Genomic DNA, 27,711 nt, shown 5'->3' on the forward strand with positions numbered 1-27,711 from the left:
TGAGTTAGTATAATATAATGACACTTGATCAACGTGATTATATTACAGTAAGTCATGCTGAGTTTCTAATGGAACGTGATAAAGGTTCACAGATCCCACCCTCATAATGAACCATGTTACATAACTCTTTTATTCTATTTAACCTCTAAACATATCAAGAAAATATTTTCTTGATGATTCGGTCTTTTCCGGATATTCTGGTAATTTGACAAATCAAGATCGTGCCATTACGATTACCTTCTTAGAACATTAACTATGTTCATTCTGAAATGTATAGCTACGAATTCTGGACCAGTATCCGCTTGACTTAAGGTCGGGAAGAGAAAACGAAAGCATGAAGCTCCGAAATATAATGGAAAATAAAAGCCAGATAAAAACACATAAATTTACAAACCGTGTATATCAATGCGTATAGCAATATAAAGACACGGGAGAATGATAAATACAACTATCCCTAGAGCATAATAGAAATAAACAGATTCTTCTGGTGGGAGCTGGAAAAGAAGGATGAGTGTGGCAAACGTCAATATTAGGTCAAGAACCAGAACTAGATTAAACATTTTCACAATCTTTTGAATGTATTAATTGGGAAAGAAAGTAGGAGTGGTGAAAATAAATGAAACGGAAGAGGTCAATTTATAGCGAAATATCAGACATAGCAATCGAGGTAGATTACGCATTTAATCAAAGAAAATCCTAATTTCCGCAAATTCTGAAGAATCAAATCTTATTTAGATTATGAAGATTTTCTATTCCTTAAAATCCGGAAATCAATTGTTACTACATCAAGAGATAAGACGCATCTCTATTCTCCATTTCACTTGATTACGATAACTTCTCTCATACGCTTCGAGTAATTGGATTATTTTATCCATATTATTCAAACATAGATAAAACTCTATTATCAACTCATATTCATCATTAAAACATTTTTATTGTTAGCCATGACGACCTCACTCAAATTTCGGGACGAAATTTCTTTAACGGGTAGGTACTGTGATGACCCAGAAATTTCGACTAAATTTAAACTTAATCTTTGTATGATTAACATTTCCGACACGATAAGCAAAGTCTGTAAAACTGAATCTCAAAATTTTTGAATTACTTTTATATATTTAAATACCCTTCGGTTGTTTTCGACGATTCGCGAACAATTATATGTAAATAGATACATATATACTATAACATGAAAAGGTAACAATGTATTAATTGTTTGATACCGTACATTAAACTTATTGGTTTAAATACCTATTTGAATGTATATGATAAGTTGAAATATTTATTATTAAAATTTATTTATAAATAACTTCCAATGTGTATTTAAAAACTGATTTATGTATATTAAAAAGATATATACATATATATAATAAACGATAGTAACATTCGTTTATTGATTCAATTGATATTTAGATAAGTTAACTAAAGCGTTTAAGATGAACCAGTTAAACACTAATTTGTTACAGTGTTTTCAAATTGCCACATTACTCAAAATGCTACAGTGTTTTCGAAAATCACTATTTGCTACAGTGAAATTGACTTTGCTACAATGAATTGCTACAGTAAAATTTGACTTTGCTACAGTAACTTTGCTACAGTAAAATGCTATTATAAAATGTATTTTAACAAATAGCGAGACGATGATTTATAGAAGTAAATGACCAAAACACTCGAAAGTTTAAGATACACTTTGAGTGATATAATTAAGGGATAATTTAAGGCTATTGATAAGGCTAAAAAGGAACATATATTTCATAGCGTTATCCCCCAAGAAAGACAGGATTTTAGTTGTAATTGTTCCATATTCAAGTAATATTCGTTTATATTTAATAAGTGCGAAGACAAAAGGCGAAAACGAAGAATTGAAGACGGAAAGGTCCAAAATGCTCAAATGTACAAGATACAATTAAAAAGGTTCAAATTATTGATGAAGAACGTCTAAAAATGACAAGAGTACAAGTTGCGGAACGCAAAGTACACGATATAAAATAGTACGCAAGGACGTCTGAAAATCCGGAACCGGGACCCGAGTCAAGAAGAAACGCCCGACGCAACGGACCAAAAATATCTAGTCTACTATGCACAAGAATAAAATATAATATATAAATAATTATATTAATTATTTATATATTTATATTATGTCGACAAGCTAGGAGCCAAAACAATGTGAGCTGTCCCTGGTCCTCATGCGAGTCGCATGGCCAGAAGGCCATTTCCATGCGAGTCGCATGACTCCAGATTCCAGGCCAGGTACTATAAATTCAGGTGTTTTGCTCGAATGAAAAATAAAACACACATACACAAATATATATTACTCCGTATAATATTTATTATTATTATTATTATTATTATTATTATTATTATTATTATTATTATTATTATTAAGATTATTATTAATCTTATTAATCTTATTATTAGTATTATTATTTTTGCGATACAAAAATAATAATGTACATAAAATATTACGACGGAGTACTGTCCAAGTAATTTTCAAAACGAGTTTCCGAGCGAGCTAGAGCTAAGGAAAATATGGGTTATTGCCAAGGAGGTTATGGGTAATGTTCGGGGGTATTTTTGTGAATCAAACCTCGTGTTTATTATCTCCGATGCGTCTACATGCTTTCCTACAATATTGTATATCAATATTAAACAGTGAGTTTCATATGATCCCTTTTACTCAATATATTTTTGGGCTGAGAATACATGCGACTGTTTATAAATACTGAAAATACCAGATTTATATGCGTGAGTTTCATATGATCCCTTTTACTCTCTACATTTTTGGGCTGAGAATACATGCAAATGATTTATTAACTGATTTACAATATTTATATGTGTGAGTTTCATTTGCTCCCTTTTTAAATGCTTTTGCAATTGCAATCTATATTTTTGGGCTGAGAATACATGCACTTTATTTTAAACGCAATGGATACAAGTACATACTAAATTCTACACCGAGTTTGAACCGAAAATCCCTTAGCTTTGGTAACTAGTAACTACCGGTTATAAGAACTGGTGGGCGCGAGTAGTTATATATGGATCCATAGGGCTTGACATCCCCGTCCGAGCTAGAGCACTAGCCTTTTAACGGACGTATGCTATTTGAGAAGTGTACACGTTGGTTTACGTGTATTATTAAGATGATTATACAAAGGGTACAAATTATATAAACGTTAAAGTTTAGTTACCAGGGTGCTCAATTTTGTAGAACCAATTGATAAACGTTTCGGATGAAACAACTAAAATCTTGTGGTCCACCTTTTATGTTAAAACATATTGATAAACGTTTTGAATAAAATAACTGAACTTTTGTAATCCATATTGATATACGAATTATGTGTAATATTAAAACTATGAACTCACCAACCTATGTGTTGATATTTGAAGCATGTTTATTCTCAGGTTCCCTAGAAGTCTTCCGCTGTTTGCTTAGATGTTAGACAAGCTATGTGCATGGAGTCTTACATGACATATTTTCAAGGAAATGTTGCATTCACCAAATCATCACCATGTATCTTATTTTGACTGCATTGTCAACGGAAATACTGTTGTAAACTATTATTTATGGTGATTGTCTATATGTAAAAATCATCATATGTCGAAAACCTTTGATTTAAATATTCATTTATGGTGCGCCTTTTCAAAAGAATGCAATGTTTACAAAACGTATCATATAGAGGTCAAATACCTCGCAATGAAATCAATTAATGACGTGTTCGTCCATATGGATTTGGAGCGATCGTCACAATATACCAATAGTACATACATCTAAAAGCTGTGTATTGTACGAGTACGAATACGGGTGCATACGAGTAGAATTGTTGATGAAACTGAACGAGGATGTAATTGTAAGAATTTTTGTTAAGTAGAAGTATTTTGATAAGTGTATTGAAGTCTTTCAAAAGTGAATAAATACATATTAAAACACTACATGTATATACATTTTAACTGAGTCGTTAAGTCATCGTTAGTCGTTACATGTAAGTGTTGTTTTGAAACTTTAGGTTAACGATCTTGTTAAATGTTGTTAACCCAATGTTTATAATATCAAATGAGATTTTAAATTATTATATTATCATGATATTATCATGTATGAATATCTCTTAATATGATATATATACATTAAATGTCTTTACAACGATAATCGTTACATATATGTCTCGTTTAAAAATCATTAAGTTAGTAGTCTTGTTTTTACATATGTAGTTCATTGTTAATATACTTAATGATATGTTTACTTATCATAGTATCATGTTAACTATATATATATATATCCATATATATGTCATCATATAGTTTTTACAAGTTTTAACGTTCGTGAATCACCGGTCAACTTGGGTGGTCAATTGTCTATATGAAACATATTTCAATTAATCAAGTCTTAACAAGTTTGATTGCTTAACATGTTGGAAACATTTAATCATGTAAATATCAATCTCAATTAATATATATAAACATGGAAAAGTTCGGGTCACTACACACGTCCCGTAACGACAAGTACTAGTTTTCTAAGCGTATGAAAATGCATTCGAGAAACCGGAACCTGGACATAAGTCAAGTAACAACGTACGAGTCAACGGACCAAAAATTATAAGTCAACTATGCACGTGAATATAATATAATATATAATTAATTATATAAATCATATATATATATATATATATATATATATATATATATATATATATATATATATATATATATATATATATATATATATATATATATATATATATATATATATATATATATATATATATATATATTATAATATGTCGACAAGAATAAAAACAAAATGATGTGAGCTGGCTGAGGGACTCATGCGATCGCATGAGAATCCCATACAAACCTCATGCGATCGCATGAGGTGCTGGGACAGAAATGGTGCTATAAATTCGTTCGATTTCAGTTCTAATGAAAACATATATCCTTCTATCTATCTGCTCTCTCTATATTTATATTATTATTATTATTATTATTATTATTATTATTATTATTATTATTATTATTATTATTATTATTATTATTATTATTATTATTAAGATTAATATTTTTATTAATCTTATTATTATTAGTAGTATTTGTATTATTATTATTTATACATAAAATACTACGACGAGGTTCTGCTCGTAGGTTTTCAAAATGGGTTTTGCGAGCGGGATAAAGCTAAGGAAATTATGGGTTATAGCTATGGAGGTTATGGGTATGGTTCGGGGGTATGCTCATGAGGTCAATTTAGTGTTTATCATCTCCGTTGCGTCTACGTACTTTCCTGCAATATTGAATCACAATATTGATACATGAGCACTCATAACTTAACTTTTATATATTAATAGTGTATCCCTGACTAGTGCTCGAGTGTATAGGATTATGCATGCTTGTATGCTTACTTTCGTCATTAAACAGTTTATGGTGAATCACGAATTAAATACATAAATTACTGATAAAAGGTATATGATATGCATGTTTTTGGAAAGCTAGCGAAAAATCAATAACTTTTCATTTAGAAATCGCGTAATTTCGATGAACGAATTTAAAGATATGGTCAACTGAATTATGATTGACATTAATTGAATTACTTTTGAATCTGCAATTGATATTTAAACAACTTGTTTATAAGATTGATAAATTGGATTTTCAAATATTACTAATCGAGTAAATGAATTTCTATATAAGGCACGTCTCGTCTTGTTGAGCAATGGTCAAAATTGATTGTTTTATCATATTTTAAAGCCTTATAAAAACTATAGTTTAGTTTTACAAGAATTGGGAAACTATGTGAAATGTTAGAATGTTTCGATTGCCATGATCATTCAACTATAGTATTGAGTCAGATTGACTTTTTGAAACGAATTTTGATAACTTTTGTATGTCGGTCTCGAGCATTAGGATTGTGATACACTATGACCTGACCTAGCTTGATAGACATTTATTGACCAACATATGTTCTCTAGGTTGAGATCTACGGTTATTTGGTATTCCGAGTTTCAATCACATTTCAGTGAACGACTTTATGTGCTGCTAAGGTGAGTTTCATTTGCTCCCTTTTTAAATGCTTTTGCAAAATATATTTTTGGGCTGAGAATACATGCACTTTATTTTAAACACAATGGATACAAGTACATACTAAATTCTACACTGAGTTTGAACCAAAAATCCGTTAGCTTTGATAACTAGTAACTGCCAGTTATAAGAACTGGTGGGCTCGAGTAGTAGTATATGGATCCATAGGGCTTGATATCCCCGTCCGAGCTAGAGCGCTAGCCTTTTAACGGACGTATGCTATTTGAGAAGCGTACACGTTGGTTTGCGTGTATTATTAAGATGATTATACAAAGGGTACAAATTATATATACGTTAATGTGATGACCCGAAAATTTCTGACCAAATTTAAACTTAATCTTTGTATGATTAACATTTCCGACACGATATGCAAAGTCTGTAAAACTGAATCTCAAAATTTTTGAACTACTTTTATATATTTAAATACCCTTCGGTTGTTTTCGATGATTCGCGAACAATTATATGTAAATAGATACATATATACTATAACTTGAAAAGGTAACAATGTATTAATTATTTGATACCGTACATTAAACTTATTGGTTTAAATATCTATTTGAATATATATGATAAGTTGAAATATTTATTATTAAAATTTATTTATAAATAACTTCCAATGTGTATTTAAAAATTGATTTATGTATATTAAAAAGATATATACATATATAATTTCAAGTTAATTAGTAAACGATAGTAACATTCATTTATTGATTCGATTGATATTTAGATAAGTTAACTAAAGCGTTTAAGATGAACCAGTAAAACACTAATTTACTACAGTAGTTTCAAATTGCTACAGTACCCAAAATGCTACAGTGTTTACGAAAATCACTATTTGCTACAATGAAATTGCTACAGTAAAAATTGACTTTGCTACAGTGAATTGCTACAACTTTGCTACAGTGGTATAGTTTATGGATGATTTAAGACTATATTTTGACAAAGGTAAGAGTCACGAAACGAAAAGAACTAGTTTTCTCAGCGTACGAAAGGGCGTTCGAAAAACCGGAACCGGGACATAAGTCGAGTGAAGACGTACGACTTTTCGGGACAAAAATTACAAATAAACTATGCACATGAATTTAATATAATATATAATTAATTATATAAATTATATATATTATATTAATATTAAAATATGTCGACAAGCAAGAAAACAAAAGGATTGTGTGCTGGACAGCCGGCCCATGCGATCGCATGGGATATAGCCTTCCCAGCCATGCGATCGCATGGCCACCAGGGACAGGCTACAACTATAAATACCCGATCGTTTCTGTTTCTGATCTCATTTTTAATTACTCCGTAGATATTTATTTATTTATTTATTTATTATTATTATTATTATTATTATTATTATAATTATTATTATTATTATAATTATAATTATTATTATTATAATTATTATTATTATTATTAAGATTAATATTATTATTATTAATCTTATTATAATATTATTATTAGTAGTATATATACATAAAATACTACGACGAGGTTATGAGCGTGTCACCTTCAAAATTGTTTTATGAGCGGGATAAAGCTAAGTAAATTATGGGTTATTGCCAAGGAGGTTATGGGTAATATTCATGGGTATTATTTGCAAGTCAAACCTAGTGTTATCATCTCCGTTACGTCTACGTACGTTTCTACAATATTGAATCTCAATATTGATATGTTGAGATTTACGGTTATTTGGTAATCCGTGTTTCGATCACATTTTGGTGAACGACTTTATATGCTGCTAAGGTGAGTTTCATTTGATTCCCTTTTACTCTTTACGTTTTGGGCTGAGAATACATGCAAATGCTTTATTAACTGTTTTACAATATTTATATGCGTGAGTTTCATATGATCCCTTTTACTCAATACATTTTTGGGCTGAGAATACATGCACTTTATTTTAAATGCAATGGATACAAGTACATACTAAATTCTACACTGAGTTTGAACCGAAAATCCCTTAGCTTTGGTAACTAGTAACTGCCAGTTATAAGAACTGGTGGGCGCGAGTAGTAGTATATGGACCCATAGGGCTTGATATCCCCGTCCGAGCTAGAGCACTAGCCTTTTAACGGACGTATGCTATTTGAGAAGCGTACACGTTGGTTTGCGTGTATTTTTAAGATGATTATACAAAGGGTACAAATTATATATACGTTAAGTTTAGTTACCAGGGTGCTCAATTTCGTAGAATATTTTGATAAACGTTTCTGGATGAAACAACTGAAATCTTGTGATCCACCTTTATATACAGATTATGCGCAACATTAAAACTATGAACTCACCAACATTTGTGTTGACACTTGTTAGCATGTTTATTCTCAGGTTTCCTAGAAGTCTTCCGTTGTTTGCTTAGATGTTAGACAAGCTATGTGCATGGAGTCTTACATGACATATTTTTCAAGGAAACGTTGTATTCACCAAATCATCACCATGTATCTTATTTTGACTACATTGTCAACAGAAATACTGTTGTAAACTATTATTTATGGTGATTGTCTATATGTAGAAATCATCAGATGTCGAAAACCTTTGATTTAAATATTCATTTATGGTGTGCCTTTTCAAAAGAATGCAATGTTAACTAAAGCGTATCATATAGAGGTCAAATACCTCGCAATGAAATCAATGAATTACTTGTTCATCCATATGGATTTGGAGCGATCGTCACAGTTGGTATCAGAGCGTTGGTCCTAGCGAACCAGGTCTTGCATGAGTGTGTCTAACTGATAGTTGTTAAGATGCATTAGTAAGTCTGGACTTCGACCGTGTCTGCATGTTAAAAGTTTTGCTTATCATTTCTTGTCGGAAATTACATGTTTATCATTCTTAAGTCTAGACACGTTTTCCTGCATTTATTGCATAAATAGTGTATAGACAAAAATTCATATCTTAGCGTATCTGTTACTGTAAACTTTTCCTGACATCTTCCAAAAATTCCTCCGTGATTTATGGAATTTTGGTATTATATATACATATGTAAATTATGTATTGAAGAGTACCAATCTAAATTCTATAATCTATTTCATATCAAAAATCATCTCTCTAATTATACAAGATGGATCCCGTATCTAGTTCAAATTCCTTAAACTCTGACAGCTATTCCGATATGGATATTCACCTGAATTCCGAAGACAGTGTAACCGGAATGGATTAACCAATTAGCCATCATCTATTCTGGATGAATTGGGGATGAGTTCGTAGCCTACTTAATTATTGGAGATAAGAAGAAGGCGATCCCTTCCATCCACCACATTACCCTCTTGGCGAAGAACCTGAAGCACTTACCGGCGAACCTGTTCGTACTACCGTTTTCTCTCTCATCTCCAGAATATCTCGTCATGATCATATACTCTCTCAAATTCTGGATCTTATTCATCCGCTCGTCCAAACCGCCAATCATCCCGGTGTAGTAGAAGAAGTCAACGAGCTTCGCGCTCGGGTAGTGGCTTTAGAGAATATGGTGCAAAGGTTACAAGCACCAGCAGAATCACCGGCATCAACAGTACCACCGACAACAACACCAACAGTACCATTACCACCACCAACAACATCCGCACCGCAAGCCTCAACATCACAATATGTACCTTGAACATCAATGTCATACGCATAATAGTTACCAAGAAATACCAGCAACAATAACCGATGAAGTATTAACTTATTTCCCCTGAAGAAATTTTATGTATATTTAATATATATGAATTTTGAAATCAAAATAAATCTTTTCGTACCAAGTTATTACGTGTGAATCTTAACTGGTAGGTACTACTCGGTTAATTCATATTACTAATATGCTATGATGTACATCCTTCGTTAATGACTTAACCATCGTTAACTACAATCTCTATTTCCAACTCAATGAATTCCAGTTCATAATAAACTAAGTATATTATTCAATTATATGGTTGATTTTATACTTTCATCTTCGATGTATTTGAAACTTTCTAGAAAACATCATTCGTACCTTGCGAAGTTAGCAAGAGTTCCATGAGCACCAACATGATTCACTGAGAAAATATCAATAAAACCGAGTATTGATTACATTAGTGAAATACTCCGTAAAGATTATTAAATCTTTAATGTTTTAGAGATTATTCATTTCTAATTCAAGTCAAAAATCAAATGAGCTTAATATGATATTAACTCATCAAATCTGTATTACATCTGAAGAAAATATACATACATATATTTTTATAAAGACGGTAATAAAAATTCTTTTGTACAAAATATTACTTGTGAAATCTTTAACGGGTAGGTAATTCCCGGAAAATATATAAGTTCACAATTAATATGTTATACTGTACATTCTTCAACTTTGATTCAAAAATTATTAACTATGCTCACAGCGATATACAATTGTATCCATACAAATTCAATTACATATTCTGATATTGACGGATCAGAATCCAAGTCAAGATTTAACGGGTGACATCATTCTTAGATCTCTACATCTTTCAAACCTATACTTTGACCTCAAAAATGTGAAAGATCCTTTAGCATTGTTATTACTGAAAATAACCTTTCAATTTTTTTTCAAAGTATCCAGTATTATCAACCGTTCAACCAGTCAACGACGACCTTTCAGACTTGTAACTTTGGCATATATTTTTTTGTTATCGGGAAATCTTTCATGTTCCACCACATTAGTAGTAAATTTACCAACAACTTCATTGATCTTTGACCTTCCGAAAAATCCTTATACTCATTGAAACCGTATCATGTACTCATCCACATCTTGTAACAGCAATTGCCATACCAACTATCGGGAATTAGAAAGCAGTATTTTAAAATCTTGCAGCACGTCTAGGCCAACAGTTATATGTGTTCATATAACATCTACCTCCTGGATTTACATACTTCAAATGTGAAATTTCCGAAAAACACCCCAAACTACGAAACTAGTTCTCCGAATTTCAGAAAAATGTTGATGAAGCAGAAAAAAAAACTGTAAACGACCTTAATAGTCAAAAGTTTGATGATAAAGAATAGTATGGTGGTAAAGCTGAGAAAAATAGAAGGTTTGGAACTGGAAAACGGATTGAGGAAAGTATGAAGGAGGCTGTGGATAAATCACAAAGAATAAACCTGCCTTCAAAGAATCCAAATGATTCAGTATCTGCTGAAGCCATTAACGAATACCTTGCTTCCGAATCTAAACCCTTGCGGATAATATTCTTCATCATCCTCTGATATTAGAAATTCTAAGATATCATCGTATCTTTCATTATAAATATCCTCGATATTTCTGAAGATATCTTCATACCTATTCTTATCGAAAATCATTCATCTCTTCACACTATCTGTGTTACATCATAAAATAAACTATTTTAGTTTCTAAAATCTGGAAAAAAAAATGGATGTTTTGAAGTAATATTGGGAACTGAAGCATGAGTTAGTATAATATAATGACACTTGATCAACGTGATTATATTACAGTAAATCATGCTGAGTTTCTAATGGAACGTGATAAAGGTTCATAGATCATACCCTCATCATAAACCATGTTACATAACTCTTTCATTCTATATAATCTCTAAATATATCAAGAAAATATATTTCTTGATGATTCGGTCTTTTCCAGATATTCTGGTAATTTGACAAATCAAGATCGTGCCATTACAATTTATTTCTTAGAACATTAATTATGTTCATCCGAAATTCATACCTACAAATTCTGAACCATTATCCACTTGACTTAAGGTCGGGAAGAGAAATCGAAACCATGTAGCTCCGAAATATAAAGGAGAATATAGGCCCGATAACAACCCCGAAATTTACAAACCATGTATATCAATACGTACAGCAATGTAAAGACACGGGAGAATGAAAAACACTATAACCCCAAGGTAATGGTAGAAGAAAATAACTTCCTCTGGTGGTAAATGAAAAAGAAGAATGACAGATATGAAAGTTAGGAGTATATCAAGAATCAGAACTGGATGAAGCATTTTCACAATCTTTTGAAAGTATGAAATAAGGAAGAAGTTTATAGGAGTGGTGAAAACAAATGAAACGAAAGAGGTCAATTTATAGCGAAATATCAGACATAGCAATCGAGGCAGATTACGCATTTAATCAAAGGAAATCGTAATTTCCTTAATTCCCGAAGAATCAAATCCTATTTAAATTATGAAGATCTTCTATTCCTTAAATTCCGAAAATCAATCTTTACTACGTCAAGAGATAAAGACGCATCTCTATTCTGTATTTCACTTTATTACGATAACTTCCCTCATACGCTTCGAGTAATTGGATTGTTTTATCCATATTATTTAACGGTGATAAAACTCTATTATCAACTCATATTCGTCATTAAAACATTTTTATTGTTAGCCATGACGACCTCACTCAAATTTCGGGACGAAATTTCTTTAACGGGTAGGTACTGTGATGACCCGAAAATTTCTGACCAAATTTAAACTTAATCTTTGTATGATTAACATTTCCGACACGATAAGCAAAGTCTGTAAAACTGAATCTCAAAATTTTTGAACTACTTTTATATATTTAAATACCCTTCGGTTGTTTTCGATGATTCGCGAACAATTATATGTAAATAGATACATATATACTATAACTTGAAAAGGTAACAATGTATTAATTATTTGATACCGTACATTAAACTTATTGGTTTAAATATCTATTTGAATATATATGATAAGTTGAAATATTTATTATTACAATTTATTTATAAATAACTTCCAATGTGTATTTAAAAATTGATTTATGTATATTAAAAAGATATATACATATATAATTTCAAGTTAATTATATATTGATTCGATTGATATTTAGATAAGTTAACTAAAGCGTTTAAGATGAACCAGTAAAACACTAATTTACTACAGTAGTTTCAAATTGCTACAGTACCCAAAATGCTACAGTGTTTTCGAAAATCACTATTTGCTACAATGAAATTGCTACAGTAAAAATTGACTTTGCTACAGTGAATTGCTACAACTTTGCTACAGTGGTATAGTTTATGGATGATTTAAGACTATATTTTGACAAAGGTAAGAGTCACGAAACGAAAAGAACTAGTTTTCTCAGCGTACGAAAGGGCGTTCGAAAAACCGGAACCGGGACATAAGTCGAGTGAAGACGTACGACTTTTCGGGACAAAAATTACAAATCAACTATGCACATGAATTTAATATAATATATAATTAGTTATATAAATTATATATATTATATTAATATTAAAATATGTCGACAAGCAAGAAAACAAAAGGATTGTGTGCTGGACAGCCGGCCCATGCGATCGCATGGGATATAGCCTTCCCAGCCATGCGATCGCATGGCCACCAGGGACAGGCCACAACTATAAATACCCGATCATTTCTGTTTCTGATCTCATTTTTAATTACTCCGTAGATATTTATTATTATTATTATTATTATTATTATTATTATTATTATTATTATTATTATTATTATTATTATTATAATTATTATTATTATTATAATTATTATTATTATTATTATTATTATTATTAAGATTAATATTATTATTATTAATCTTATTATAATATTATTATTAGTAGTATATATACATAAAATACTACGACGAGGTTATGAGCGTGTCACCTTCAAAATAGTTTTATGAGCGGGATAAAGCTAAGTAAATTATGGGTTATTGCCAAGGAGGTTATGGGTAATATTCATGGGTATTATTTGCAAGTCAAACCTAGTGTTATCATCTCTGTTACGTCTACGTACTTTTCTACAATATTGAATCTCAATATTGATATGTTGAGATTTACGGTTATTTGGTAATCCGTGTTTCGATCACATTTTGGTGAACGACTTTATATGCTGCTAAGGTGAGTTTCATTTGATTCCCTTTTACTCTTTACGTTTTGGGCTGAGAATACATGCAAATGCTTTATTAACTGTTTTACAATATTTATATGCGTGAGTTTCATATGATCCCTTTTACTCAATACATTTTTGGGCTGAGAATACATGCACTTTATTTTAAATGCAATGGATACAAGTACATACTAAATTCTACACTGAGTTTGAACCGAAAATCCCTTAGCTTTGGTAACTAGTAACTGCCAGTTATAAGAACTGGTGGGCGCGAGTAGTAGTATATGGATCCATAGGGCTTGATATCCCCGTCCGAGCTAGAGCACTAGCCTTTTAATGGACGTATGCTATTTGAGAAGCGTACACGTTGGTTTGCGTATATTTTTAAGATGATTATACAAAGGGTACAAATTATATATACGTTAAGTTTAGTTACCAGGGTGCTCAATTTCGTAGAATATTTTGATAAACGTTTCTGGATGAAACAACTGAAATCTTGTGATCCACCTTTATATACAGATTATGCGCAACATTAAAACTATGAACTCACCAACTTTTGTGTTGACACTTGTTAGCATGTTTATTCTCAGGTTTCCTAGAAGTCTTCCGCTGTTTGCTTAGATGTTAGACAAGCTATGTGCATGGAGTCTTACATGACATATTTTTCAAGGAAACGTTGCATTCACCAAATCATCACCATGTATCTTATTTTGACTGCATTGTTAACGGAAATACTGTTGTAAACTATTATTTATGGTGATTGTCTGTATGTAGAAATCATCAGATGTCGAAAACCTTTGATTTAAATATTCATTTATGGTGTGCCTTTTCAAAAGAATGCAATGTTAACTAAAGCGTATCATATAGAGGTCAAATACCTCGCAATGAAATCAATGAATGACGTGTTCATCCATATGGATTTGGAGCGATCGTCACAGTTAAGTTTAGTTACCAGGGTGCTCAATCTTGTAGAATATTTTGATAAACGTTTCTGGATGAAACAATTGAAATCTTGTGATCCACCTTTATATACAGATTATACGAAACATTAAAACTATGAACTCACCAACCTTAGTGTTGACACTTGTTAGCATGTTTATTCTCAGGTTTCCTAGAAGTCTTCCGCTATTTGCTTATACGTTATACAAGCTATGTGCATGGAGTCATACATGCTTTATTTTAGAAAACTTTGCATTCACAAAATCATCACCATGTATCTTATTTTGACTGCATTGACAACGGATGTATTATGGTAAACTATTATTTACGGTGATTGTCTATATGTAGAAATCATCAGATGTCGAAAACCTTGGAAATTGATATCCATTTATGGTGTGCCTTTTCAAAAGAATGCAATGTTTACAAAACGTATCATGTAGAGGTCAGTACCTCACTATGAAATCGATGAATGATGTGTTCGTTCAAGAGGATTTGGAGCGATCGTCACACTGATTAATTTGTTTTTTAAACAGACAATTTGGACGGCGTCCAGCAGTGAAGACCAGGACGGCGTCCAAGCCAGTTGGACGGCGTCCAAATGAACTAAAAGTTTCGGCTCAGTTTTTCAATTTCACGAGGGCGGAAAACCCGCTTCCCAACACTTTTAAACGAAACGGTTTTCACAACACATTTGTATAATTATAATTAAGAGATTTCCACAATAAAATCGAGTTTTACAACATCGGGCCCACATCGACCCAAATTACGACAAAGTGACCGTTTCGACCCATTTATATATATATTGACGGATTAGGACTCCACAACCCAACCCGATACCATGAGCATAATCCCTCATCCGCGTCCAATTATCCAAAAGCTACCCCATCAAGCCCAAGCGCTCCTGCACGTCTAGTGTAACAACTAGCTAGCATCAATAACACAATAACTGTAAAAGTAAACAACGAGAGGGGTAAGCCTAGGCTTAGTGAGTGCAATAAGTATACACATGCATATATAATATACCTGCTTACAACCACCTACTCACATACCGCAAACATGCTAGCAATATAATATTAGCATACGAACTCCAAGTATAAAGCTAATAACCTCCATTACCGCAACTAGCATAAACAATAGCATATACTCCAAAATATAATATGCTAAACAACAATACATACACAAACTATATGGTTAACCATACACACATCATGGTGCTAACGGCTCCGTGGTTCACACCATATGTAATGCTATGACACTACCGGCTCCGTGGTTCACGTCACTACGCATTCGAGTCATACTCTTTTATAGTGCTACCGGCTCCGTGGTTCACACTTCGATGCTACCGGCTCCGTGGTTCACACCTAATTTTATAGTGCTACCGGCTCCGTGGTTCACACTTTGATGCTACCGGCTCCGTGGTTCACATCACAACACGTGCACCATGATGCTACCGGCTCCGTGGTTCACATCATAGCACACTCGCACACACTATGGCACTCCCGGCTCCGTAGGTCATACCATAGCATACAAATAAATATACTATATACATACATGCATAAATATCCCCTCACCATGGAAAGTCCGCACAAGTCACTTATGTAAATTGCCTCCAAACGCCACCGAGCAAACCTTTACCTATAATACGCATATAGGTATACACATAATCAACATACATTCTCTACCAGAGAATTCAACGCCAACACCCTTAACCAAGGGTTTATACCTACCTCCACAATCCGCCTATTTAGACACCTAAAGTGGACTTCACCAATTACCACTACGGGTGGTAATTCTGACCCATTCCAATGAGTACAAACTAACCCAATTTATACACGACACCAATTAGACCAACCGAGGTCTAAGCACTAAATTACTACTTAAGTAGTAATTATTTTAAACGCCACTTACACCCAAAAACCCCAACACGTGTAATATTTACCCATTTTGCGTTGACCACGTTTGACTTATGTTAAAATATCATTTTAACCCAAAATTACTTCTCGCTAGTAATTACATCCAAAAACATAATTTAACACTTAACAAAAGCGTTTAACACCCATTTAATCCAAGTTAGTGTCATCATCAATTTTGACCCAATCAAAGTCAACCCAATTTGACATAAGTCCCAAAAATGCCCAAAATCACTAACGGCTAGCAAATTTATTTCCAAAACACCATTTAACACATGGATTAAGGATTTACATACTTGATTCGTCAAATCTTGACTCAAAACTTAGTTCGGCAACAATTCGAGGTTAGCACCCATTTTGACCATCTACCATGTTCTTATGCTCATCTAAATCACCAACACACTTACAACCTAGTGGTTAACACCCAAACTCATGACAAATCTAGTCAATTTCATCATTAAACCCTAAACCCACAATAATCGGGTTTACATACATAATACAAACAACAAAACCCCCAATTTCATGAGAAATGAGGTTTATAACCCATCACTAGCTCAAACCCTAACCTTCTATCAAAATCAAAGTAAAGAAAATCGGAGTTAGGACTTACCACCACTACCAAAACGTAGCTAAGAACGCAAGGAACAACTTTAACACTCGAACCTTCACTCGATTCAAGCTTCTTCTTCTCCAATCGAAGCTTTCTCACTCTAAAACTCACCCTCTCTCTCTCTAAATAAGATGGGAGTGTTTTGTGTGGGTGAGAATGAGATCCAATTGAGTTCTAGATCAGTTTTGATGATCCCAAACCGACCCCAAAGTGAAAAGACTCAAATACCCTCATTTTAAAACTTTAAAATTTCGCAGCTGGCCTGTCAGGCCATTTGGACGGCGTCCAAAAAGGCTGGATGGTGTCTAAATGTACTAGGACTGAAACAACATTTTGTTTTGGTCGTAACTTTCAAACCGTAACTCCGTTTTTGATGAATCAAATATCGTTGGAAACTTAATGAAGTTTAATATCCAATGGTAAGATTTTAGAACATCAACTCAAACTTTATTTGGGGTCCAAATATACGCTTACGTGTCTCATAATTTGAATGACGTCTAGAATAACGCGTAACTAAAAACGGGATGTTACACTAAATAGGGAGTTGAACTTTCATTATTGTAATTAAAGTTATAATAGTAAATTATGTGTGTATGGATCAAAACTTGGTGTGTGAGTATCACTTCCCTGATTCTATACATGCTGCTATACTTTTGTATCAAGCTTGGTGATGTACTAAACTTTGTTCATCTTGTACAATATGTATATTAGTTTATAATAATAGGAATTTTTTAATTACAACTCTAAGAGTTGTCATTAAATAATTATTACATGTAAAATTTATTTGTACATTTTAATAACCATCATCTCATGAAAATAACTACTCTTAAGTGTACCATTTTTTATGCACCAAAATATCTCTTAATGACAACTTTTAGGATCGTCGTTGGAAAATTTCATAATAATAATAAATATTTAGAAGAATAAAAAATAACTATCCTCCATGTTTGTTCATCTTCTACAATATATCAGTATATAATAATAAATATCTCAAAAAAAACTATCATCCATATTATTTTATAACTTTTTATGTAAATTTTTTATAAAAATTTATAATTATAGTTTTGAGAGCTATGCTTAAACATTAATTGCAATATAGTCTTAATTGTAATATGGAAGTGTGTGCGTACAATGATTCGTATCAATATGGAGAGTGATGATTTGAAAACGTGTAGGGATACTCTACTCCCAATTGCTAGTCGTAATTCTTCAAGGGTTTTGGTGGCCGAATTGTGTTTTGCTGCAACAGTGTACTTTATCTAGAAGGAGATAAATAGTCGGTTGTTTAATGCTAAGCATAAAACGGTGGAGCAGATGTTTGAACTTATTCTGTCTAATGTTCGACTAAAGCTAATGATGGTTCGATTCAAGCATTCATGTCTAGTTGATCAACTAAAAATCGATTGGCACTTGAGCTAAGTTTCCCTTTTATGGGGTGTTTGTCTAGTTATCGAGTTTGTATTGATAGCTAGTAGTGTTAGAATAAATGGATTAGAATGGATCACCATCATCATTTCCATACTTAGAAGATTTGAACAGCTAGGTCATTAGGCTCCAACGGCTAGGTTATTCATTTTGAATACCTTCCATAGTTGTTTAGGCTCCTCACCATAATTAGAGTTTTTTGTTCTTGTATAAATAGAGATAGTAACACCATTTGTAATTCATTCAAACTATTATTCAATAAAGCTTATAAATTCTTTTTCATTAACAACAAGTTTTGGGGGTCAACCGCGCTTCGCTGCGGCCGAAGTGCGGTTGACCGTGTAAGAGATTGCCGAATTTTTAAATAAAAAAAGAAATTTGCAAAAAAGGCTCTTATAACTCAAACCCAAGACCATCCGATAGACATGCGAAGCGTCTAACCATCCTTCCATTAATGTTTTTGTTTTTTTAAATACGATATTAATTATTTATTAATTAAATAAATCGGTTTTTAAGATTCAAATAAAAGGACAATTGGGTTTTGAACAGACAACCACTTACTAACAAAGCAACACGCTTGTCCACCCAACCAACAATTCTCTTTTGTTAAATATTTAGAACTAATAGTATACATTATAAAAAATTAGTATCTTTTTAAAAATATAAAAAATAAATGACAGTCTCAAGGTTCAAACTCACAACCACCTGTTTATATAAGCGCGCAACAAACCATTTAGCCATAGATGTATTTTTGTTAAGTGGTACAATTATTAGTATATATTTATTTGAAAATTGGGTTTTTCAAAGTCAAAATTGGTGGGCAATTTTGACTGTTACTGTTCATCTTTTTCTAATTGAATATATAGATAATATGGCATCAGAGCTTGTGTGTTGATCTTGGATCAATCTACACCTTTTTGCTTCAATCATTTGCCTTGTTTTTTTTTTCAAGATAGCTACCATGTTCGAAGACGGCAGCTATCAATCAACCACCAATAACCAAACCAGTGATTTGGCTAGTCAATTGACTAGTTTCCTGAAAACCAATATGTTCCAGCAACCAAAGCTGTAGACACCTTAAAAATAAGCTTAAGTCCGAACAGTTCAAACTATGCTTTATGGTCAAGGATGATTAAGGTTGCCATGGGAGGAAAATCCAAGGCCCTCCTTAATCACCTAACCACAGACCCACCAGAAACCATAGATGAAAAATATGAGCAATGGGAGCAGGAAGACCTGATCGTGTTTTCTTGGCTCATCCAAAACATCGAACCAAATCTAGCAAGCAACCTCACTGAATTCCCAACTGCAAAGATGTGACGATCGCTCCAAATCCATATGGACGAACACGTCATTCATTGATTTCATTGCGAGGTATTTGACCTCTATGTGATACATTTTGTAACATTGTATTCGTTTGAAAAGGTATTTCATAAATGAATATATAAATTCCAGATTTTTAACATCTGATGATTTCTACGTATAGACAATCACCATTTAATGGTTTACAATAATACATCTGTTGACAATACAGTCAAAATAAGATACATGGTAATGGTTTGGTGAATGCAAGTTTCTTGTATATAGCATGTATGACTCCAAGCACATATCTTGTATCACGTATAAGCAAACAGCGGAAGACTTCTAGAATCCTGAGAATAAACATGCTTCAAGTGTCAACACAAAGGTTGGTGAGTTCATAGTTTTAATATTACACATAATCCGTATATCAATGTGGATTACAAAAGTTCAGTTGTTTTATTCAAAACGTTTATCAATAGGTTTTACATAAAAGGTGGATCACAAGATTTCAGTTGTTTCATCCGAAACGTTTATCAATCGGTTCTACAAAATTGAGCACCCTGGTAACTAAACTTTAACGTTTATATAATTTGTACCCTTTGTATAATCATCTTAATAATACACGCAAACCAACGTGTACGCTTCTCAAATAGCATACGTCCGTTAAAAGGCTAGCGCTCTAGCTCGGACGGGGATATCAAGCCCTATGGATCCATATACTACTACTCGCGCCCACCAGTTCTTATAACCGGCAGTTACTAGTTACCAAAGCTAAGGGATTTTCGGTTCAAACTCAGTGTAGAATTTAGTATGTACTTGTATCCATTGCGTTTAAAATAAAGTGCATGTATTCTCAGCCCAAAAATATATATTGCAAAAACAATTAAAAAGGGAGCAAATGAAACTCACGCATATAAATATTGTATATCGGTTAATAAAGCATTTGCATGTATTCTCAGCCCAAAAATGTAGAGAGTAAAAGGGATCTTATGAAACTCACGCATATAAATATTGTATATCGGTTAATAAAGCATTTGCATGTATTCTCAGCCCAAAATGTAAAGGGTAAAAGAGATCATATGAAACTCACGCATATAAATCTAGTATTTTCAGTATTTATAAACAGTCGCATGTATTCTCAGCCCAAAAATATATTGAGTAAAAGGGATCATATGAAACTCACGCATATAAATATTGTATATCGGTTAATAAAGCATTTGCATGTATTCTCAGCCCAAAAATGTAGAGAGTAAAAGGGATCTTATGAAACTCACGCATATAAATATTGTATATCGGTTAATAAAGCATTTGCATGTATTCTCAGCCCAAAATGTAAAGGGTAAAAGGGATCATATGAAACTCACGCATATAAATCTAGTATTTTCAGTATTTATAAACAGTCGCATGTATTCTCAGCCCAAAAATATATTGAGTAAAAGGGATCATATGAAACTCACGCATATAAATATTGTATATCGGTTAATAAAGCATTTGCATGTATTCTCAGCCCAAAAATGTAGAGAGTAAAAGGGATCTTATGAAACTCACTGTTTTATATTGATATACAATATTGCAGGAAAGCACGTAGAAGCATCGGAGATGATAAACACGAGGTTTGATTCACAAAAATACCCCCGAACATTACCCATAATTTCCTTGGCAATAACCCATATTTTCCTTAGCTCTAGCTCGCTCGGAAACTCGTTTTGAAAATTACTTGGACAGCACTCCGTCGTAATATTTTTTGTACATTATTATTTTTGTATCGCAAAAATAATAACACTAATAATAAAAATAAAAATAATAAGATTAATAATAATCTTATTAATAATAATAATAATAATAATAATAATAATAAATAATAAATAATATTACGGAGTATATATATATTTGTGTATGTGTGTGATTTAAATCGAGCGAAAACACTGAAATTTATAGATGTGGCCTGAAATCTGGAGTCATGCGACTCGCATGGAAATGGCCTTCTGGCCATGCGACTCGCATGAGGACCAGGGACAGCTCACATTGTTTTGGCTCCTAGCTTGTCGACATAATATAAAATAAATATAAATATAATATATATAATTTAAATTAATTAATTATATATTATATTAAATTCACGTGCATAGTTGACTTGTAATTTTTGTTCCGATAAGTCGTACGTTGTCACTCGACTTATGTCCCGGTTCCAATTTTTCGAACGCCCTTTCGTACGCTGAGAAAACTTGTACTTTACATTTCGTGAATCGTACCTTTGTCAAAATATAGTCTTAAATCATCCATAAAATATACCACTGTAGCAAAGTTACTGTAGCAAAGTCAATTTTTACTGTAGCAATTCACTGTAGCAAAGTCAATTTCACTGTAGCAAATAGTGGCAAATAGTGATTTTCAAAAACACTGTAGCATTTTGAGTAATGTGGCAATTTGAAAACACTGTAACAAATTAGTGTTTAACTGGTTCATCTTAAACGCTTTAGTTAACTTATCTAAATATCAATTGAATCAATAAACGAATGTTACTATCGTTTATTATATATATGTATATATCTTTTTAATATACATAAATCAGTTTTTAAATACACATTGGAAGTTATTTATAAATAAATTTTAATAATAAATATTTCAACTTATCATATACATTCAAATAGATATTTAAACCAATAAGTTTAATGTACGGTATCAAACAATTAATACATTGTTACCTTTTCATGTTATAGTATATATGTATCTATTTACATATAATTGTTCGCGAATCGTCGAAAACAACCGAAGGGTATTTAAATATATAAAAGTAATTCAAAAATTTTGAGATTCAGTTTTACAGACTTTGCTTATCGTGTCGAAAATGTTAATCATACAAAGATTAAGTTTAAATTTGGTCAGAAATTTCCGGGTCATCACAAAAGATATTGTGGGATGCCCTGGTAACAACCTACAGCTCAGGAAGGGACAAGCTGCAAACCTTCAATCTCCATTTAAAAGCCAATGAAATCAAACAAATAGGTAAGTCAATCGAAGATCTTTGGATTAATATGCAGGGTATATGGGGAGAAATTGAAAGGAGGGATCCAAATCCCATGAAATGCTCAGTTGATATTGTCATTTATAACAAAATAAGATCCGAACAAAAACTTTTTCAATTTCTAAATGCGTTGGATTATAAACATGATAATATCAAACGAGAGATGTTAAGATTATACCCATTACCTACTGCTGAGGAAGCTTATGCTGCTGTCCGAAAAGAAAGTGCACAGCAAAGCATATTTAGTGCTAAATCCGATGCTCCTTCCCACTCCGGCATCGCAACCGGACTTCTAGCTTCAAAACCAAAAGATTCTGATGGTTTTGGGCTCGTTTCGAAAAACCATCGCCGGTCAGACCATTCTCAGTCATCATTCCGGGATAAAGAAAATCTCAAGTGTAGTGAGTGTGGTATGAAACGACATACGAAAGACCAATGCTTCAAAGTGATTGGATACCCGGAGTGGTGGAACGACGGACACAAAAAGGGAAAGGCTGCGGTGGCGGCAGCTGCCGGAGGTAACCAATTGGACATCAACTCCGGCTCCACCACCGATAGTGGATTTGGATTGCTAGCAGCTGAGCAACCTTCATCGGTTGAAGATGAAGGTATGAACGATCTAGGGTTTTTTTTATCCCCAATCCAGGTAATATTGTTTCAATTAGCCCCCTCCAGAATCATTTTTATAATAATATCCCCATACTTCTTAAATAATAATAATAATAATAATAATAATAATAATAATAATAATAATAATAATAATAATAATAATAATAATAATAATAATAATAATAATAATAATAATAATAATAATAATAATAATAATAATAATAATAATAATAAATCTATTTTAAATAATAACCTTTTAAATAATAATACTGTTTTAAATAAAAAATTTAAATAAATCTGTTTTAAATGATAGTTCTTTAAATAATAATTTTTCTAAATAAATTATGTTTCAAATAAAACCAAAAACGATGAATGGATTATTGACTGTGGTGCAACGGACACCATGACTTTTGATAAAATTGACATTTGTTTTAAAACAGAACCCAATAAAAATAAAATTAAAATTGCAAGTGGTGGGGTTATTCAAGTTAAGGGAGGAGATTGAGATATCACCAACGCTAAAACTAAAAAATTGCTTATATGTTCCCGCTCTCTCTCACAAATTATTATCGGTCAGTCATGTCACAAAAGAACTTAACTGCAGCATCTTATTACACCCAACGTTCTGTATTCTACATGACCTCAGAACCGGAGAGATAATTGGTCGTGGTACTGAGCGGGATGGGTTATACTACATTGATGAGGTTATCCAAAATGGTACTTTATGCTAGCTCACGGGACACCTGACAGACAAGCTTGTCTATGGCATAGACGTCTTGGTCATCTTTCTGCTAGTATTTAAGTATTTTATTTCCTAGTTTATTTTCTTTAAATAAAACGCTTCAATGCGAAACGTGTATTTTGGCAAAAAGCCATCAGAATTCCTTTAAATCAAGCAATACCAAAACTGAACGTCATTTTGCTTTAATTCATTCCGATGTTTGGGGACCTGCAAGAGTTAAGGGGGCATAATTTTTGATATTATTTATTATTTATTGATGATTGCACCCGTATGATTTGAACTTATTTTCTTACAAATAAATCCGAGGTTTTTAATAAATTCACTATGTTTTATGCCATGGTTCAAACACAATTTAATAGTAATATACAAGTCTTAAGATCCGATAATTGGGGGGGGGGGATTTTTTTAACACCCAAATGAAACAATTTTGTCAAGAAAATGGGATTGTCCATCAGACCTCTTGTCCTCATACCCGCCAACAAAATGGGGTTGCCGAAAAGAAAAATCGTATCCTTTTAGAAATTACACGGGCTTTAATGATTGAGTCAAACGTTCCAAAGTCTTTCTGGCCGAAAGCTCTAGTCACGGCAACTTATCTCGTGAATAGACTTCCAACCAGAGCCCTTGATATTTAAATTCCTCTTCAAGCCTTAACAAAATTTTATAAACCTCCGTCAAATCTAACTCTTAAACCTCGAGTCTTTGGATGTTCTGTGTTTGTTCATATCCCTAAAACAAAATTGATGCTTGTGCTGAAAAATGTGTCTTTGTCGGTTATGGGGTCAACTAAAAAGGGTGTAGGTGTTATAGTCCTAAGAAACGACACATGTTCACTACCTTAAACTGTGATTTTTTGGAGACTAAGTACTTCTATACTACCCAACACACGAGTAAGGGGAAACCGAGTCAAGTGACACTGTGAGTTGGCTAGATATACCTTCATCAGAGGAAGTAACTAACAGTACCAAATCTAAAAATGATCCATCCATCGGTACCACTTCTGAAAGTCTCCCCAATGACACGACTGAGGTAAGTACAGTTTCTCCTGAAACTAATGCTACTAATCATGAAAATAAAGATTATGTGTCAGCACAGGAAAACTCAAGTCATACAGGTCAACATGAATTAGACGAGCCTGAGTAATAATCTGAGTCAAAACAACAATCTGAATCAGAACAAGCACAAACTGAATCTGAACAAGCACCCCAACAGCATATAGAACAATATGTGCTTCCTTCAAGGGCAAATAAGGGAGTACCACCAAAACGATATGATCCGGATCGGGAAGCCCTCAGGTCAAGGTACCCAATGGAAAATATTGCTAAAGGAGATCTATAAAAAGAAGCAAAAGCCTTCACTTCCGCAATATACTATAAATAAATTCCAACAATCGAACAAGCTTTAAAATCAAAAAAATGGAGGGAGGCAATGGATACTGAAATGAAAGCTTTAAAGAAAAATAACACTTGGGAAAAATGCATCCTTTCGGAAACAAAAAAACATGTTGGATGTCATTAGGTATTTACAATTAAACATAAGGCAGACGGTACCGCTGAGAGATACAAAGCTCGCCTCGTGACTAAAGGAAATACTCAAACTTATAGGGTTGATTACTCAGAAACTTTCTCACCTGTAGCCAAAATTGATACTATCAGAGTTTTATTTTCTGTCGCTGCAAACAAAGATTGGCCTCTCCATCAATTCGACGTAAAAAACTCCTTCCTACATGGAGAACTCAAGGAAGAAGTCTACATGGAAAGTTCACCCGGTTTCACATCAGACTTTAAAGACAGGGAAGTTTGTCGCCTTAAGAAATCTTTGTATGGGCTAAAACAATCCCCTAGGGCTTGGTTTGGGTGTTTTACCTTAGCAATGAAAAACTACGGTTTTAAACAAAGTAACTCCGATCACACTTTATTTCTTAAACAAAGAAACAATCTTATCACATGTCTCCTTATCTATGTAGACGATATGATTATCACAGGTAATGATAAAGAGGAAATTTTAAATCTAAAAACCAACTTGTTTAAAGAATTTGAAATGAAAGATTTAGGGAGACTTAAGTATTTCTTGGGGATTGAAGTCCTACGATCCCAACAAGGGATCCTAATATGCCAAAAGAAATATGTTCTTGATCTTCTTGCTGAAACAGGGATGGTCGACTGCAAGCTTGCTGATACTCCTATGATTCCAAACCAAAGGCTATACATGGAAAAAGATGCTAAACTCACTGACAGAAGTCAATATCAAAAGATTGTGGGAAAGCTCATTTATCTTGCTCACACTCGACCAGACATAGCACATGTCGTGGGAGTTGTGAGTCAATTCATGCATCAACCTCAACATCATCATATGGATGCAGTTTGGAGGATTATTAAGTACTTGAATGGAACAGCAAGACACGGAGTGTTATTTACAAAGAACAACCACTTAGAGACCCAAATTTACACAGATGCTGGCTACGGAAGAGAGAAAGAAGATAGAAGATCGACATTAGGATATTTTGCTCTTGTTGGAGGAAATCTTGTCACATGGAGAAGTAAGAAACAAAAAGTAGTCACTCTTTCAAGTGCCGAGGCCGAATTTAGAGGAATTACACAAGGCGTAATTGAGGCCTTATGGATTCGAAAACTTTTAAGAGAAATTGGTTTCCCACTCAAAGAAGCCACCAAGATCTTTTGTGACAACGAAGCAGCAATAGCCATTTCAGAAAATCATGTACAACATGACCGAACCAAACACGTTGAGATAGACAGGCATTTCATCAAAGAAAAACTTGAAGCCGAAATTATATCTCTCCCATTTGTCCGATCAGAAGACCAATTGGCAGACATCTTAACCAAATCAGTCAATGGAAGAGCATTCCACGAAATTCTCATCAAGTTGAATTTCGGGAATCCCACTATTCAACGTGCGGGGGAGTGTTAGAATAGCTGGATCAAATGGATCACCATCATCATTTCCATACTTAGAAGATTTGGACAGCTAGGTCATTAGGCTCCATTGGCTAGGTAATTCATTTTGAATACCTTCCATAGTTGTTTAGGCTCCTCACCATAATTAGAGTTTTTTGTTTTTTTTGTTCTTGTATAAATAGATAGCAACACCATTTGTAATTCATTCAAACTATTATTCAATAAAGTTTATACAATTCTTTTTCATTAACAATAAGTAGGTTGTTTATGCTTGGCTGTTAAGCTTTCTTAAAGTAGTTATTCTTCATTGTATCATTCTTTTATTATTTTTGTTAATAATATTTGTCGGGGTAATCCTTTACCCAA

Source organism: Rutidosis leptorrhynchoides, chromosome 1 (genome assembly GCF_046630445.1).
Source record: "Rutidosis leptorrhynchoides isolate AG116_Rl617_1_P2 chromosome 1, CSIRO_AGI_Rlap_v1, whole genome shotgun sequence".
NCBI lineage: Eukaryota > Viridiplantae > Streptophyta > Magnoliopsida > Asterales > Asteraceae > Rutidosis > Rutidosis leptorrhynchoides.